This window comes from Crocodylus siamensis, chromosome 5, assembly GCF_052110815.1.
Source record: "Crocodylus siamensis isolate JL-2025a chromosome 5, ASM5211081v1, whole genome shotgun sequence".
Taxonomy (NCBI): Eukaryota; Metazoa; Chordata; order Crocodylia; family Crocodylidae; genus Crocodylus; species Crocodylus siamensis.
The window spans coordinates 9,817,557-9,834,722 of record NC_143399.1 but is presented as its reverse complement, the minus strand read 5'-3'; the positions used below and the strand labels follow the sequence as shown (position 1 = coordinate 9,834,722).

Below are 17,166 nucleotides of genomic sequence, written 5' to 3'. Positions count from 1 at the left end.
TTAGCTTGTGCATTGAGGATTGCTCCCTTGAGGAGAAACCACTCTTCCTGAACTCCCCTCTCCCTGGGGCCACGATCCTATAGGGCCTCACTGACAAGCCTCTTGAGCTTGTCAAAGTCGGCTTTTCTGAAGTCAAGGACTTCTGTGTTGCTGACTGACTTGCCAGCTTTACAGCGGATGGTGAAGGTGATCAGCTCGTGGTCGCTGTCACCCAGCTTTCCCATCGATCATTAGGTCGTCGATTAGGTCGTCCCCCGTAGCCAGTACCAGGTCAAGCAGCGCTTTGCCTCTCGTTGGCCCATAGACTTCTTGGGTCAGGTAGAGGTCATCCACACACGAGAGAAAGCTTTGCAACCGCTCGGAGTTTGCTGAGCGATCCTCCCACGAGATGTCCGGGTAATTGAAGTCACCCATGACAACCATGGTCCTGGAGCATGGGGCCTCAGCCAGCTCCCAGGCGAACTTCTGGTCAAGCTCAGGACTTTGGGTGGGAGGTCTGTAGTAGACTCCCACCATTGTGTCCCCTGTGCTGTGTTCCCCACAAATTTTAACCCAGAGGGTCTCCAGCCGTCCACCCTGGTTGCCATCCTCAGCTTCCAGGGATGTGTAGCTTTCCTTCACATAGAGAGCTACACCCCTGCCCCTTTTTATCTACTCGCTCCCTCCTGTACAGGGTATAGCCAGCTATACCCGTGGTCCAGTCATGGGTGGAGTCCCACCGGGTCTCCGTTATCCCTATGACATCATAACTATTTGCATTGAGGAGGAGGACGAGCTCCTCCTGCTTATTCCCCAAGCTCCAGGGATTTGTGTACAGGCACGTGAGTGTCCCCTTGGGGGCTCTTGCCTTGCCCACAGATTGTACGAGGGCTGGGGCAAGGGTGGGCTCCCTTAAGTGCCTTGGCCTGCTGGCTTTGCAAAGGTCGCTCAGTGGGCCAGCAGTGACGGTAGTCCCCCCATCCCCCAGCCCTGGTGTGCTTGCTTGTAGGCTGTCCACAGCCTTCAGGATCTGAGATGAGATCAGTACGAATCACTGACGTAGCTATTTCCCAGAGGCGCCGTTTATAAGATCACCCCCTCCAGCTTCCTATATGAGACCAATCACAGGACTGCTCTGAATTAAGTCTTGTTTTGCTATAGCGAGCATCTCTTACAAAATTACCTAATCTTCAGCTAACGACTTCTAGTGGTGGAGAATCAACCCCAACCATTGATAAGTTTTATTTTAGAGTATAATTAGGGACAAAAAATGTGCATTTTATTTCAAGTCTGAATTTATCAAACTTTAACAACCCTCCCCTCCCAACTCCTGGATCTGGTTTTAAGCTTGTCTGCTGAATTGAGGAGCTTTCTGTCATTGAACTTTTGTTTCCTCTATAGATGCTTGTAGACTGTGATCAAATTACCCATTAACCTCCTTTTTATACGGTAAATGGATTCAGCTTTTATTACCTTTTATCAACTAAATGTGTAATCTCATCCACAAAGATACTCAGATAAATTGGCAGGATATGTTTTTCATAAATCCATATTACTTGACATTAATTCTATTTCCTTCCTCATTTTTTTTGTTTATCAAGTCCTTCATCAGGTGGGATTAGTATTAGGTTGACAGATCTGTAATTAGTGGTGCCATTCTGGCTAGTATTTTTTATTTAAATACTCGTACAAAGTTAACCTTCTTTTGGGGCTCTGGAACTGCTGCAGTATTTCAAGACTTGGAGATAATTTGCATGAGTGGGTTATGGTACTCCTTGGCCAACTCTTCTAAACTTAGATAAAAGTTAACTGCATCTGCTGACTTAAAAACATAGCTGTTTAAAGTCTTCCTGAATTATGGGTGAAATAGAACGTATTTCTTGCTCTTCATGTGACATGGCAACATCATCTCACTTATTTCCCAGAAGAAAAAAAAATGTTTGAGCACTTCTGTCTGTCCTGTATCACTATTTACGTTCTACTATTTTAGCTAGTTATGACCTGTACCAATTTAAGATTTGTTTTATAGTTTTACTTTAATGCACTCCTTACTACCATTAATTTTCCTGCCCAGAGATTTTTTTCCATGTGTCCTCTTGCTTCCCTTTATCAGTGTTTCACTATTCCTAGCTTTTATCTTATATTTATTGCTATCAGCTTCCCCTTTTGCTTTGCTTTTTCTCTTTCTCTTTCAGCTGATTATGTTCTTAATCATTCCCAGCTCTGTAAAATTGGCCCTTATGAAGCACCAAGTGTAAAGTGGTAGCACTTTATTGTGTTTGCTCATAACAGATGTAATCAAGTTATGATCACTTTCAGTTAAGGAACCACTAATGTTTTACTTCTGTGATAATTCTCCTTTAACATTCAGGGGAAGAGTCTAACAGAAAATTCCCCTGTGCTAGATTCAGCATATTTTGTTAGGAAGCTGTCATCTCTAATGTTGGAAATTCTGGGACATTTGAAATATTTGTGGTATGAGGCCTCTAGCTTATGTCATTGAAACCGAACGTCCCATGATAATGATTTTTTCCCTTACACATTATAGATAAATACTTAAGGGGACACGTTCTGTTCTCTCATGTGATTTCACTGTCCTTAGCAAACAGCAAGTAGCATGTCATCGTGTGCTGTATCTGCTCCATGGAAAGTGAAAACAAAGAATTATTCAGATTTCTTGCTGCTGATATTTTTTTACCGTAATTTTTTCCTTTTTTTGGTTCCCTAACCTAGTTTCCATGGGGCTGGTGAAGCTCATGGTCACTGCAAATTGAAGTAATGCCTTTTACTTCCGTGTAAGTCCACTGACCCTGGTTTTAGACTGGCATAAGTATCAGAATCCGTCCCACCAGCGGGAAACAAAGACATTCAGTATATCAGTAACTCCTTCACTTTACAGCTTTTAATGAAACCGTCTTACCTATGCTGAAAGACATGAATTTGCATCTAATAAGTTAGCTAATATGTGCCTTGAGTACCAATTTGTCATCAAAAACACACTGAGATTTTGCACCTGTTCAGGAGATGCTTATCTCTTTCACTGGTGTTGATTTCCCAGGAAAAAAGGGTGGTAATAAATCTTCCCAGCTTAAATAAATTACTGTTTAAATTAGTTTAAATGTCAGGTGTATTTGAGATCACTTGGAGTGCTAAGCTGCCCTGTCTGGGTACACAGCACAATGCAGCACTAGGTAAAGATACCTGAGCTATCTTGGATACCAGAAGCAGTTAGCAGAGCACTTTGCCTGGGGCAATTACCCTACTGAGAAGAGGTATAATAGCCTGCCAGTGCACTGCACTAACACAGGAATGCTGGTCTGGTACCCAAGCTGGCTCAGTCACTTCTGTGCAGTGAGCTTTGCATCATGATGGCATACCCAGTATGCATGAAAACACCTGCGGATTTATACTGAATAATGCAGTTATATAGGCAGCAATGTAATTTGCCTGCAAGACTTATTACAAAAAAGCTGCTCTGTTGTTTGGCAAAAGCCCTCCTGAGTTCGGCATGCATGCTGTTGATAATTCGCCGCTTCTGTTGAAACATAGTTCCAGTCAGTCTCCTGAGAGCATCCCTACTGCCAACTTAAAAAGCAAAGGCAAGCACACAGCAGTAAGACTGGACCAAACCCTGAGTGTTTTGGGAACCCGCAACAACTGCTGAAGTCGCTTGGCTCCTTGACACCTTTCAGGGGTGGACCTGTTGATCATGAGGAAGTGGTGCACTTATTTAACTTGAGTATAATGCATTCTCCTTGTAATGCAGTGTACAGGCTTGCATAATAGGATTCCTTGCTGAGATAAAGTGATCTTGAGGCTTCCCGTGCAGTAGCCAGAGAGGGCAGCTGAAGTCACCTCCATTTTGAATTATCAGTGGTATGTGAGGTTACCCAGTTCCTCATTAGTTTCATCAAAGCTTGTTGGCAGTGCTGACTGCAAGTAAAATCATTTGATCTTTTCCATTTTTAAGATACTCCTTTTAGTAGTTCATGATTTGGCAAAATGTTAACTATTTTCACTTTTTGACCAAAAGTTTCCATACTTGGGACTGTTTCAGACTGACTTTTTTTTTGGTTCCGCTGTTACTGTGAATGAAGTCAAAAGAAGAAAAATACCTTCTCTTTCCCAGTCTTAAAAATAATCCCACTGTTGTTTTGTTGAAAAGTTCCTGGATTTTGATGCTGCTGAGTAGGAACTTGAAATTTGGCCAGGGGATTGAACTGATGCCTCTTGTCATCCTTCCAGTATTTGGCTGAGAAACCTTGGTTTGTACGTGTTGTATGGAGGCTTGGCGGGGTTTGGGAGCTGAGGTCTCCAGAGACTTTTTGTGCATATGGAGCATGATCGATCCCTGCCTGGCTCCTGTTGTTGGTCCTCCTGGCTTCTGGCAGCTATTATAGCGTCGGTCACTAGGACTGAGCAAGGAAACTGTGGGTCCCAGCAAGGACAGGGCCAAAGCACATGCCACCCTCCCTGTTTGCTTCAGACCCAGACATTTGCCAGAGATGCTATGCCAGTCTTGAGCCTGCACTGGGTCTGAGAGTGGCCTCTGGGATGCACCCAGAGCAGCCTTGATGGAGAATTTCCACCGACTCAGGTGGGTAGGGCATAAGCATGGGCTGGGCACCTGCCAGTGGGAGGAACAGATAAGCTTTGTCTCTGGCTGGGGCTTTCACTGGTGGCATGCAGGCAGTGTGGAGGAGAAGCCAGTCACACTGTAATGCAGAGGGGTACAAAACTTGTGGGAGGGGATAGCACCTAGCTGGGGTCGTCTGACCCCAGCGCTCTTTCCTGCCTAGTGCAGGGGGTCGGACTTGATGACCTACTAAGGTCCCTTCTGACCCTAACATCTATGAGTCTGCTATAGAGAGGGAATGACTGTAGGAACCAGAGGAAGGGAGGAAGCCAGTAGGGCAAAAGGTGTTTAACATGTGGGACTGGGAAGATGGGATAAGAAAAGGCAGGAGTGGAGGGAAGTTAGAGATAAGAGCAGAAAGAGGGAAAGAGGCAAGGAGCACTAGGGTAGCAAGGTCCATAACCAGTAGGCACACTTGCCTATCAAACCTGGAAGGAAATCTAGGAATCCCCATTTTTGGCCACATCCAGACAAGTGTGGACATTTGGTAACCTGAGGAGAAGTAGCAGCAGCACACCCTGGAGAGTGCCCATGGCACATGCGCTTTGGCATACAGCAAGTTAACCTGGCTGGGGTCGGGGGGCCTGGGGCCAGCACTGGGCTGCCCCCCAGCAGCCTTACCTGGGGTCCTGGGGCTGCAGAGCCTGGCCAGCAGCTGGAGCATGGCTCTGGGTGGCCTGGCTCTGCTTTTGAGTAGCATGCACTGCCTGTGGGTGCATTGCTCTGCTTTTTTTGCAGGCTTTTTTCACTCCTGGATATCCAGGGGTCAAAAAAACCTGCAGGAAAAAAAAGCAGAGCAGTGCATGCATGGGCAGCGCACCTTTGCAGCATGGAGAACTGCGAATGTGTGGTATGTGGCGCCGCAGATGTGTTTGCAGTGCCATATACTGCATGGCCACGCTCGTCTGAACACGGCCTTTATGTTCATTTGATGTCAGCAAAGAGCCATGAAACCTGCAGCCCAAGTGCTTCCTCTCATCTGGTGACTGGTCCACAAAGTGGGTGACAGCTTGGTACTCCTGACCGTTTGCTGAATGAGTTCAGGTAGGGGAGGTGCATGTGCCTTTGATCTGAAGGTCTGGACCACACTGATGGCCCTATGTGACCCCACAGGATGGAACTAAAGAGAAAAAAAATACAAAATACACCCTAACGATCTACACTGAAAGTGTATCCAAGTTGCAAAACTGAACACTCAAAAGTTATGAAATACTAGGCTTAATGTCCGTTCCACCTTGATTTGGTTATTATGATAAAATGTTTAATTACATGGTCATGTGCTTGCTGTTCAGTGCAGAGGGCAGACTGATCTGCAGGAGTGAATTAATGCTGTGAAGTCAATAAGGCTTTTGTCCCCAGGACTTCTGCTTTTTAGTTACAAAAGCTGGGAGGTGTGTAGTAGACAGGGCAGGAATTACATGAGAAGAGAGAAAAGACAGTGCTGTGGTTAAGAAGCTGGCTGTCATCCTGAAGACCTGGATGCCATCCCTCCATCCCACAGTTCCTGTTATACTAAGCAGGGCACTTCACCTAAGCTTTTCATTTGGCCACCAGATTTTGTATCTATTCCATTTTCTAAGATGGTGACCACAATGAGATGCGAGGGTTAGATTTGCAAAAGTATTGAGCACTCATCATTGCTGTGAGTATTGCACACTCATAACTGTAGTGGCTGTAAAGGTATGAAATGCTAAGTATCCTGAAAGGCACCAGAAGACCTGCAAGTTGCGCATCCAGAACTAGTGGATGCTTCTGATAGTGTTGGCATTGGGCACTGTGCCCTGATTCTCCTTTTGCTCCTAAAAGCGTCCATCTCACAGAGCTGTTGTGAAGATGAATTTATCAATGGTCCTGAAGCACAGAGATACTGTGGTGAGAATGCTATCAACAACAGGTAATGAGGAAATTAATCCTCTTGCATGCTGTCCTGGTATTGGATAGTGTGTGTTACATCAGATCTGTGCACACACATTGGATGTGAGAGCAAAAAAAACAATATTGAAGAATTCCCCATTCAGCAAAAGAGGCAAGTACCCAAAAGAGGAAATAGCATATGGCCATGTAATTAAAGACTATCAATTATACATTTGCATGCCATGGCTGAATTGAAGCTTTTACAGGAAAGGTTTTGTAGGTAGTTTGGTATCTCCTCAATTTGAGTGCTTGATTTCATAACTCTCGTGTTCTTTGTACATAATTAATCCAGATGCTGATACAGTGTGTAGTTGGCTTGAGGCACAAGACCTGGAAAGATGCATTCTGAAATACTTTTCTGCCCACAACAGAAATGCTGTTACTGGATGCAACTCCTCATTAGAAGTAAGAAGACCGAATTGTGCTGAGAGGTTCAGATCAGACACACGGGCACATACAGGTCTTTAGTTAGGAGGAGGGCTGCCAGCTGTATTTTCTTTTAATAACTGATTGGTTTTAGCCCCTGGGCGCTTTCAGCTAAGACAGAGATTACACAAGTCTCTAGCAACATTGGGAATTGAAGCTAAAGTGCATGGAGAAACTCTGCTGTGCACGTTTGGGAACTGAGTAAAGAAGGAAAGATAGAGGGTCTAGCAGCCCTGAGAACTAGCCAGGTGGTTTTCCCTCCTTGCCCGGGCACTAGACGCGTGCTCTGGTCAGCCTCGCTGTGCAGGTGCCACTTTTGATGCTTCCCCTCATTAGGCATTGAGAGCTGTGTCGATATAACCTAATGCAAGGCTTCAAAGTGCACCTCCCACTTACGCTGTCTCGAGTCATGGAAGCTGAGTGAGGCGTGGGGTGCTCAATAGGTGCTTTTACATGGGATGCTCATTAACGTAGGAATATGCCGAATTTTCTTCAGCTTTTGCTCAAGCAACGTGCCAGCACCCTCAGACTCTCATCATTGAACAGGGGCTTCAGAAGCTCTTCAGTAGTACGGTACCATGCAAACATTTGGATGTTTCATAGCAGAGCTGAGGGACGTATGCCCTCGAAACAAATCCAACATGCTCAAGTATGAGTTGTGCCCTCTGGGGCAGAGCTGACTGGAGCTCACCCCACGAGCGTCTGAGGACCCGCAGTACATTTCAGAGTTGCCTACACAAGCATTTACATTTCCTCACTCCCTGGTGCAGCCCGGTTGTGGCAGCGGCAGTGAGGATGCTAGCATCGAGCCCCCATCACTTTTTCTGCCTATTCTCTAGATTTTCTGGGCGAATTCTCAAAGAAACTAGACAGGGCTGAACAGCAGGCTGGACTGTCGCTGGCTTCCTGCAGCATAGGTAGAGAAGCAGGCTCCATCCAGGTGAAGCAGGCTGCCTCCCAGCATAGCAGGTTGGATGGTGCATGATGCCTAAAAGATTGGCCCAAAAAGTGTACTCCATCCTCAAAGCAGGAGAGCCACTGGGAAGCAAACTGCGACTCTGAACAGCCATTTGCTTCCTGGGCTGCTTCTGTGGAAACCAAGTGTCTTTTTTTTCCAGGGATAGTTGTACCCATATGAATGGGACATGGCCATTGTTTTTTCCCCCCTGTGAGTTTTTATCTGTTTGAGATGAAGAGCCACCAGAGCCCTAAGACAGTTCTGTCTGAATAGTATTAGTTGTCAAATACAAGGGTGCCAGAACGGGGGCTAGCACTTATTTAAAAAGAAACACCATGTTATATTCTTTCCTGCCTCTGTCAGATTATCCCTTTTCTCTGTAGTTCTTTGTAGAGAAGGAGCAGCTTGGACTTTGGTCGGTGATCAAACTTTTGTTACATTTCAAGGGTTTTATTTTAATTAGCGTCTCCGTGAGCATAGTGCCAGTTGGCATTTCACACAGGGTAACAGGCATCAGCTTTGTCAATATTTTACTCTGATGTGCTATATTCGTAGCCAGTTATAATTAATTGCCTTTTCTTTTCTCCCACAAAACCTATTACTACAGCCTCATCTGTTCTTTGCGGTAATATTTCTGTACTTACCCACTTCTTCTCGGAGGCTGTCTCCCAACGTCTGTCTGATTTCATGGAAGCGGCATCGGTTTAACTTCAGTCAGGTTTTTAAATCAGTTTAAACTAATGCATAACCTTCATTTTTTGTATGGAGTTTTAATTTAATTTAAACCAGGTTTGCATCGATTCCACCTTACTGTATATTCTGGTATAGTAAGTGTGGCTTTCCTTCCCTAGAAAAGGAGCCCTTCAGGTACGTTGTGTCTTATATGCTGAAGCTGTGGGAAGGGCAGCTGCTACAGCTCCCCTATGCCTTGAAGGTGAGCCTGAAGATGCCAGAGACAGTCTGCACGTGTCTCCAAGCCTGTCCTCAGGGCGCTGTGGAGGGGAGATGTACCAGCCCGCTGCCATCCTCCCTGTGCATACCTTGGACTGCCCCTCGGGGACCTGCCATCCAGGGAAAGTGCATGTGGGAGAAGAGGTGTGTCTGATACACAAGTGCATCTTTTATCCTGGGAAACAGAGTAAATTGTAGCCCGACTGAAATAAGATAAATTCACAGAAACCCAAGAATAAACTGAATTAAGAGTGCCAACCTCCTAATTTAATTACATTAGGTTAACCAAACTGCTTCAGTTAACTTGTCTGAGCCTGTTTTATAGCCCAGTTTTCAGCAACCTGGAGATCACGGGTTGGGTCTCAAGAGTCTAGTCACGCAGTTCCTGCCTAGTATGGGAACATTGGGATCTTCTAAGTGAAAGGGTTTTGCTAATGGTGTGGAGAGGCAGGTAAATGAACCCCTTACAATATGTTGGGTCTTGTTCCAATTAGCTGCTTATTGGACATGGAAAGGATGTAAAAGCTAGGCATGGGCCACAAAAATCAATGCAGAATTTCAAGCGTGACTGGACTTGAGTTTCTTGCCTGTTTTCACCCCACGAACCATTTTACAAAATCCAGTCTAGGTTTGGATTTCCAGCTCTCCCCTGAGTACATCTAGCGGAGCCTTAGGAGCTGCTTCTGCAGGCGTTCCCCACGCCAGACCCCTCTTCTGGGATCCTGGTCCTCAGACCTGACAGCGAGCCCTAAAATAAGAACTAGTCCTTTATCTAGCTGCTGATTCACAGGGGAAAGGGGAAACGCCTGACAGCGGAGGGTCCCAGGGTCTGTTTCTCTTTCATTTTCACCAGGTGTATGCTAGTAGTGCAGCTTCTCTTTGATTTTTGGAGGGTTATTCCTGGCGTTCGCCTGGCATTAAGCGCAGACTCTGGCTCTCCAGTCTCAGCACTTCTGTTGAGTTAAATGTGTTTCTTGCAAAGCTAAGATGTGTGAACTTAAAATGGCCTTTGCTACTTAAATTGAGGCTTTTCTTCTGCTCTAAAATGTTGACTCTGCAGATTTCCTCTTTCATTTTTGGTTAATCAGAGGGAATGCAGCTGAAGTTTGCAAATAAATCATTCTCTATCAATTGGTCATCTGCTTATGAAGTAATAGGTGAAAACTGCTGGGGAAAAACAGTCATTTTTAATTTGGGTATTCGCTGGAGAATATTACTGTGGAATCCAGATATGTGCTCAGTGCAAACTGTAGCCTGTCCGAACGTACCAAAAGCTGATGTAATGCTGAGCCGTTCATGTGGGAAATTAAAAAGTCGGGTGGACGGATGAGGTGGTTCTGAGAACTCAATAAAAACATATTACCTGTGAAATCAGGCTTTGTATCCCAATGGCACACACGCTGGTACTTCTGTAGCAACAGAAGCACATTTTGAGGTTCCTGTTAATATTGCAAAGAAAACTAGAGCTCATTTCTGACTGGACGTACTGAGGTTTAAATGGAAACTTCCCTGCTTTGGCTCTTCCAAAAATACATCCGCTCCCACTTGAAATCACGCTGGTTGATTCTAAAGCAGCGTTGGAAGCTTGAATATGTGAATATAAGGCCTGGAGGTCGCTGCAGCAGCAGCCACTAAACGGGCAGGAATGGTTGGATTTCTGCCAGTGGTGTTGGACAGGATTTAGTCTGAAAAACATTACATGCAGATGTAGTGAAAGATGAAAAACATGCGTTCGTCTTCCCTGGAAGTCCGATGTCCCCATAACAATTTTCCGGTGTGTTACCTCTCCTCCATCGTACACCTTTTTACCTATGACCTTGGTTAGTGACTCCCCAGTGTGGCATTATGGGCCACTATTTGATTCCAGCCACGTAAATAGGTCATCTGTTTTTTAGCAGTGTTGGGTTCCTGTTGGATTCAGCCAGGTGGAAGTGAAAATTTTGGTCTGGGGTCCCAGCGTGGGGGGACAATTCAACACCATGGAGGCTGGACTCACTAGATGAACTCTTGTGGTTCCTTCCAGCCCTAGTTCTTTGTGACAAGCAAGATGGCAAATGTCAAGGATGTTTTTTTCATTAATAAATTCCCTGATTGATTTTTTTTTTTTTAATTGAAGTTATTTGGTTTTTACTGATGTATCACTGCAGCCGCATGTAGAGAGGGGGGAGGGGAGCTGGAGCTGCTACCTGGGGGCATGGGGTTCCTGGCTCAGACCCCGGGCAGTGCAGGGTGGGCCACGGGAATTGCTCCCGTGGTGAGTGAGTCCCAGCTGCACCCCAGTGGATCCGGCTGCGGCCCTGCCCTGGTGCTGGAAGCTGCAAGCCCTGTGGCGGGCTGCTCCGCACAGGTTCACGGGGCGGGAGCCACTGCCTGGGGCACAGGGCTCCTGGCTCTTACCTTGGGTGGGACGGGAGGTGCTGGTGCTGGGGTCGGGATTGGGTTCCCCCCCACACGCACACATACTGCATCTGGCCCCACGCCACTCCCTGCAACCCCTGGGCTGCCCCCTGCCACGGTGCGGGCAGGTGGTGTTGGCTGCTCCCAGAGCCACTGCAGCAGGGGTTGTGGTGAGTGAGGACAAGCGGAGCCCCAGGGGGTTCTGGGTGAAGCACTGCCCAGCAGCTGCAGGCGGCTGGCACTATCTGCTCTCCGGGCCGCTGCAGCAGGAGCTGGGGTGAGTGGGAACAAGTTGTGCCATGCCCCTGGGGCTCCACTTGTTCCCACTCACCCCAGCCCCTGCTGCAGCGGCCCTGGAAATGACCAACGCCAGCTGCATAAGGAACTGTAAGTCAGTGGGTGCAGGGCGCGGGGGAGGCACATAGCTCTTGCTGCCATGTGCACCCTAGGAGGGCTGTAGGCTGGGGGGCTATGCCGGGCTCTTCCCAGGGGGCATGAGACTCCGTATCTGCGCACCAGATGAGAGCAGGCTGCTGCCCGCCCCAAACACTGGGACAAGCCCAGTGCCAGCTGGGCTGCCTGCAGTGGCAACCTCTTCTCATCCTGCATGTAGATCTGGGGCCACCCCCCAGGCCGCAGCTCTCCTGGGGCGCACGCAGCAGCAAGAGCCTCAGTCGCCTGCCCTGTACCCACTGACAGTTCCCTCCACTTTGCTTCCTGTTACAGCCCCGGGACCTGCTGACGGGCTGCGCTGTGCCCCGCCCCTTCCCTAGTCCCAGCCTTACTCCCTCCTTCCCTCACCACCACGGGAATATATTATAATTTTCCCTGATTTAAAGCAATATTTTTTTCCTCCCCTCCTTCCTTTTATCTCTATTTCAACCCAGATTTTATATTTGGCAAATAAACCCTGAAAAATTCCTGGGTTTTTTGGAGGTGTTTTTTGGGTTTCTTTTAAATGAAAACTGAAAACACGGAACACTATACATATTTAACCCGGAGGAGCCCTTATTTTACTTCTTGTAGTACTATTTAATTATATCACTGTAGGATGGACCCCGTTGAGTGCAGTGTTGTACAGGAACATTGGAAGACAGGGTGCTCTGCAGTATAATTAAAGGCAGTTCAACACACTAAAGATAGATGCTGAAAATCAATAGGAAAACCAGGCTCTCCTGTCACATTTCAGACTGGAGTGTTTATAGCTCCAATCTGATGTGTAGCAAAGTAGTCTGAACACCAAGAAAATTCCTGTCTTATGCCAAGATGTATCCATGAGCCGGGCACACTCGTGTACAGTTTTCAGTGCTCAAAGACAAGTGCTATAGAAATACTTTAGAAAGATGATTAAGTGCACGAGGGGAGGGGGAAGCATCTGACATTTGCCACCTCCTTTTTGAGCCAAGTACACATCAAAGCAGATCTGGTCTGGAACTGGCCCAGCAGTGTCATTCTTCCTAATCTGTGTAGCACGTGCAGTGTCAGACTGGATTTTCAGATGTCTGTTGGAGGCTCAGTTGTCTTATCCCATTAGATCTTCCTCCTATTTGCTTTTTTTTGCCTGTTTTAGGAACAACATTAATCCTCCCCATCATTAGATGGTGCTGCTCCATCTAAGTCACTGAAGACAATTGCACAAAGGAGAGATCATTTGCCTCTTGTATGGGTTTTTTTTTTACTTTGAATAGTGTGCTCTGTGGTTGCTTTGAGGCAGCTCGGCGTGGAGGCATGCCATCACATATTGCATTATAAACGGAGCATCCTTCGTCTTCTGACAGTTGCTTCTTTTGTTGATTTACATTGAAGTGTTCGGTTCCCGTTTCCAAAAAACCTGTTGTGGGGGCTTTTTCGAGCATACAAAGCCTTCCATTCATATTCATCTCTCATCATCACCTTCGTGTTCAGAGGATGAGAGAGAGACTGGGAATGTGTATTCCGGAGCGAGATACCTGTGTCTTGCTCAGTTTAATGACGCTCTTGTGCTGGCTTTACTTCTGAACTCTATTTTCTGCTTCCAGAGTGAGAAGAAAGCATTGGCAATCATTTTAGGGAGAGCAGTATTGTGTTTAGCATCTTGTCTTAACAGAGCTTTGTGTTGGGTGCAGGTTGGCATCTTGGTATATGAAATTATAATCAGGATTTACTGTAGTAGTAGTAGTTGTGACCTGCAAGGTTGTATTGGCAGGGGTATTGGCAGGGGTTGGGGGTGCTGATTTAATTATTTTGAGTGTGTCGGCGAGGAAGGCAGAGCAATCGCCTACTCTGGAAATCTTCAAGAGGAGACTGGACGGTCACCTTGCTGGGGTCACCTGACCCCAGTTGTCTTCCCTGCCTGGTGCAGGGGGCTGGAGCCAATGATCTTCCGAGGTCCCTTCCAGCCTCTCAGTCTGTGAATCTATGAATGAGAGAGTTCCTAAAAATATGAGATGTCATATGAAAATGAGTGTAGTGAAGGTCTTGCTCTATTGAGAGCGTGACTCGAACCATCCCGGGGTTTCCGTGGAGCTCCTTGAAGTTCGTGGTACTCGTGTACCTGGAAGAAACATAGGAAGAGTTTACTTTGTCAGGGGAAGGTGTGCTCCTCGTTGCTTCTTTGGTGCCATGCAAATGTCCAGTGATGCGATTATTAGAAATGCATAGATCAGCAAGAAGGCAGCAGGCTGTGCGAGAGACAGGGAGATATTGGTAGCTTGCCTGTAGCAATATCCCTTTTGTTCTTTCTTTTTTGTATTTCCATAGTGCCAAGAAGCACTACTAGGAGATTAGGACTCCTTTTTGCCAGACACTGTACAGCCACAGAGAAGAACACAGATTCTGCCCCGGAGAGGTTGGAATTGAAGACAAGAGGAAATAGATAGTGTTGGCCACTGTTGAACTGGGGAGGCTTGGGAACCGATGAGACAATACTGGCTGGGATTCCAGGCTTTAGTCGGTACAGCCCCAGGCCCGATTATTTTCAAGATGTCTTAGGCATCATGGTGAAGGAAAGTTTTGAAGGAGGATGTTGGGATGCTTCAGGGGAGCTCCTCCCAGCCATGATGGACAGCGTAGGAGAAAGTGATTCGAACACATTACAGGTGATGCTGGCAGGTGGCATCAGGGGCCAGTCGGAGAGTAGTGATGACATCTGACACTGAATGAGAGATGAGTGATACAGAGATGGGGTTTAGTTGTACAAGGCCTTGAAATAGCAGGGAAATAGCACCTGTTTGACACTGTGGAGAAGTGGGGGAGCTGGCAGAGGACTATGTAAAGAGGGGTGATGTGGTCAAAGTAGAGATCTTCCCCCCCACTTCTTTTCTTTGCAGCAGCATCAGGATGAATTTCCTTGCGGCAAAACTGCATGTCTCAAGGCCGGAGAAAAGGATGTTGCAGTAACTGCAGCAGGCCGGCACAAAGCTGCATCTTGGAGAAGTTTTGCAGGAAGAATCTGCCAGTTCGGCCCAGCCTGGACGTGCGGGGTTGGTGCCCTGAGTCAAAGTTAACCCCTTGCCTCAAGCACTGGCCTCTGATAGCCAGCGAACAGTGATGTTCCACAGTGACCAGGGAAGGAAGTGGTGAGAGTTTGGGGTGGGGAGGGACCCTAAGGACTCTGCTTCACCCGGGTTGAGCTTTGATGTGACAGCTGGTCACCCATGCAGGATGTCAGAGAGACGGGCTCAGCTTTTAGCAATTCCCCTTCCCTTGTGAAATATTTTCAGAGCCCCATCCTTCATGTCCTTCCCTCTCTCCACGCAGTCACTTGCTCTTCTGCCTCTGGTTGGCACTGCATGACAAGGGTTTTAACACAGCTCTCTGAAAGACTCCAGGGCTGGCTTCACCTGAAGCTGAAACAACCAGGCAGCTGTTGACCAGTGCAGAGCAGAACTGGGTGCAAGGGCCTGCCCCTGCCAGGTGGTGAGCATCTTCTGCATGCTGCCGTTTTGAGATGGAGGGGCTGGGCATGTCCTACAAGGGCTTAGCACCTGCAGGCCCTGAGACAGGAGATGGAGAGCAGAGGAGCAAGGAGAGCAGCCGGAGACAATGCACAGTCCTCGGGAAGCTTATCTTCAGACTCTGCAGTGCACTGAGGAATGGATGGATCAGTGCGGGGCCTGTATGATCCCAGCCTTTGCAGAGCTTCACACTTTGGCTGGGAGGATTGTAGAGCCAGATGCTCCATGGGAAAGACCTAAACAGTGGCATAACATTAGCTCAGAAAGACTACTTTCAGTGGGGGAGGACTGACCTTGCTGACACTCATTTTGTGCCTGTGGTTAAAAGAGCAGACAAGGTTCTTTGGGTGAATCTGATATCTTTTATTAGACAAACTTAAATAGTTGGGGGAAAACATTGTTTAGCAAGCTTTCAGGTTTAAAAACCCTTCATCAGGCTGAGGAAGCCTCTGCAGTTGGTGTGTGCTCTGCCTGGATAAAATGAATAGTAAAGAAGCCAGAGGCTGGGCTGGTGTGCATGCAAGACAGGGAGTCAGTGAAGATGTAAATCAGGAAGTCAGTGGGTGAGAGACAGGCTGGGTGTTGGGGGGAAGAAGGGGAATGAATGTAGCAGGTAAATAGTGGAGAGGTACCTGGGGAGTCAGATGTCAGGCAGGTTATAATGTGTCATAAATCCAATATCTATATTTAGTTAATGACTTTTTTTGTATCCAGGAGGTTGATGAAGTGAAGTGCATATGCTTGTCTCTGAAAAGGGTGATTGCTGGTTCTGTGCAGATATGTATGTTGGTCTGTGGGTTTCTTGTATAATGTGGTCTATATTTTTACCATTCTGGATACTGATCGTTGTGTCTAAAAAAGGAGATGTTGGTGCTGGAGCATTCAAGAGATAGTCAGATGGAGGGATGGTGATTGTTGAATTTCTGATGGAACTCAATCAGAGATTCTAGGTTTTCAGTGCAGATGATGAAGATGTCACTGATATATCTTAAATATAGCAAGGGTTTGACGGTGCAGTCCTTGAGAAATTCTTCTTCCAGGTGGCTCATAAAAAGGTTGGCATACTGTGGTGCCATTTTGGTGCCCATAGCTGTGCCTGTAGTCTGGAGGAAGTGTTGGTTGTTAAAAGTGAAATTGTTGTGTGTGAGGATGAAGTGTACAAGGTTAGTAATATCTTTGGGTCTGTACTCTTGAGTTGTCATCTTGCTCTTGTAGATACGTAAGGCAGGCTTGGATGCTGTCCTGGTGTGGGATTTTGGTATATAAGCTGGGAACATCCATGGTGGCCAGGAGGGTGTTGCTGGGAAGGTGGTCTATGTTTTTAAGTTTCTGTAGAAAGTGTCTTGGACAAAACGTGGTCTTTGGGTGACAAGCAGTTTTAGGATTGATTCAACGAAACCTGATATTTCCTCAGTTAGGGTCCCATGGTTGGATATGATGGGTCTGCCAGGGTTCCTTTAAAAATTTGTGGATTTTAGGGAGCATGTAAAAAAGTCCCTGGGTTGGGTGGTAGGAGGATCAAGGTCTGTAGTTTTTCTTGCACTTCTGGTGGAAGTGATTTGATGGTATTTTTGAGTTTCATGGTGAAAAAGGGAGTAGGATTTTCTTGTAGTTCTTTGTAGTACATGGTGTCAGAGTTGTCTTTGTGGTTAAAAGACGCATTTTAGGGGAAATCTTCTTTATTCTGTTGGCATCATTTTAAAGGAGATAAAAACTGGGACTCCATTTATTCTTTACCATTACACTTGTAAGTGAGGGCATGCAACTGCCTAATGTCCTTATTTGTGTCTGAAATTAAGATGCTAGTCTTCTGTTCCTGCCTTTCATGCCTGCAGATTTGTGTGGGAGCAAAGTTGCGAACACAGAAAAGGAGACCAATTTTTTTTTTTTTTAATCTTCAGTCTTTTTATTTGCATTTAATCATTTGTATTCAGGTGTAAACACCAGTCCTGTTGTTTCCTAAGAATGTA

At 46.5% G+C, this 17,166-nt stretch overlaps 1 protein-coding gene and 1 pseudogene across 4 annotated transcripts in view; one reads left to right on the top strand and one right to left on the bottom strand.

Moving 5' to 3' along the window:
* LRP8 (LDL receptor related protein 8) overlaps positions 1 to 17,166 on the top strand; it is a 266,690-nt gene that overhangs the window by 105,220 nt on the left and 144,304 nt on the right. The window lies entirely within an intron of this gene.
* LOC149863463 (uncharacterized) overlaps positions 1 to 17,166 on the bottom strand; it is a 56,387-nt pseudogene that overhangs the window by 1,193 nt on the left and 38,028 nt on the right.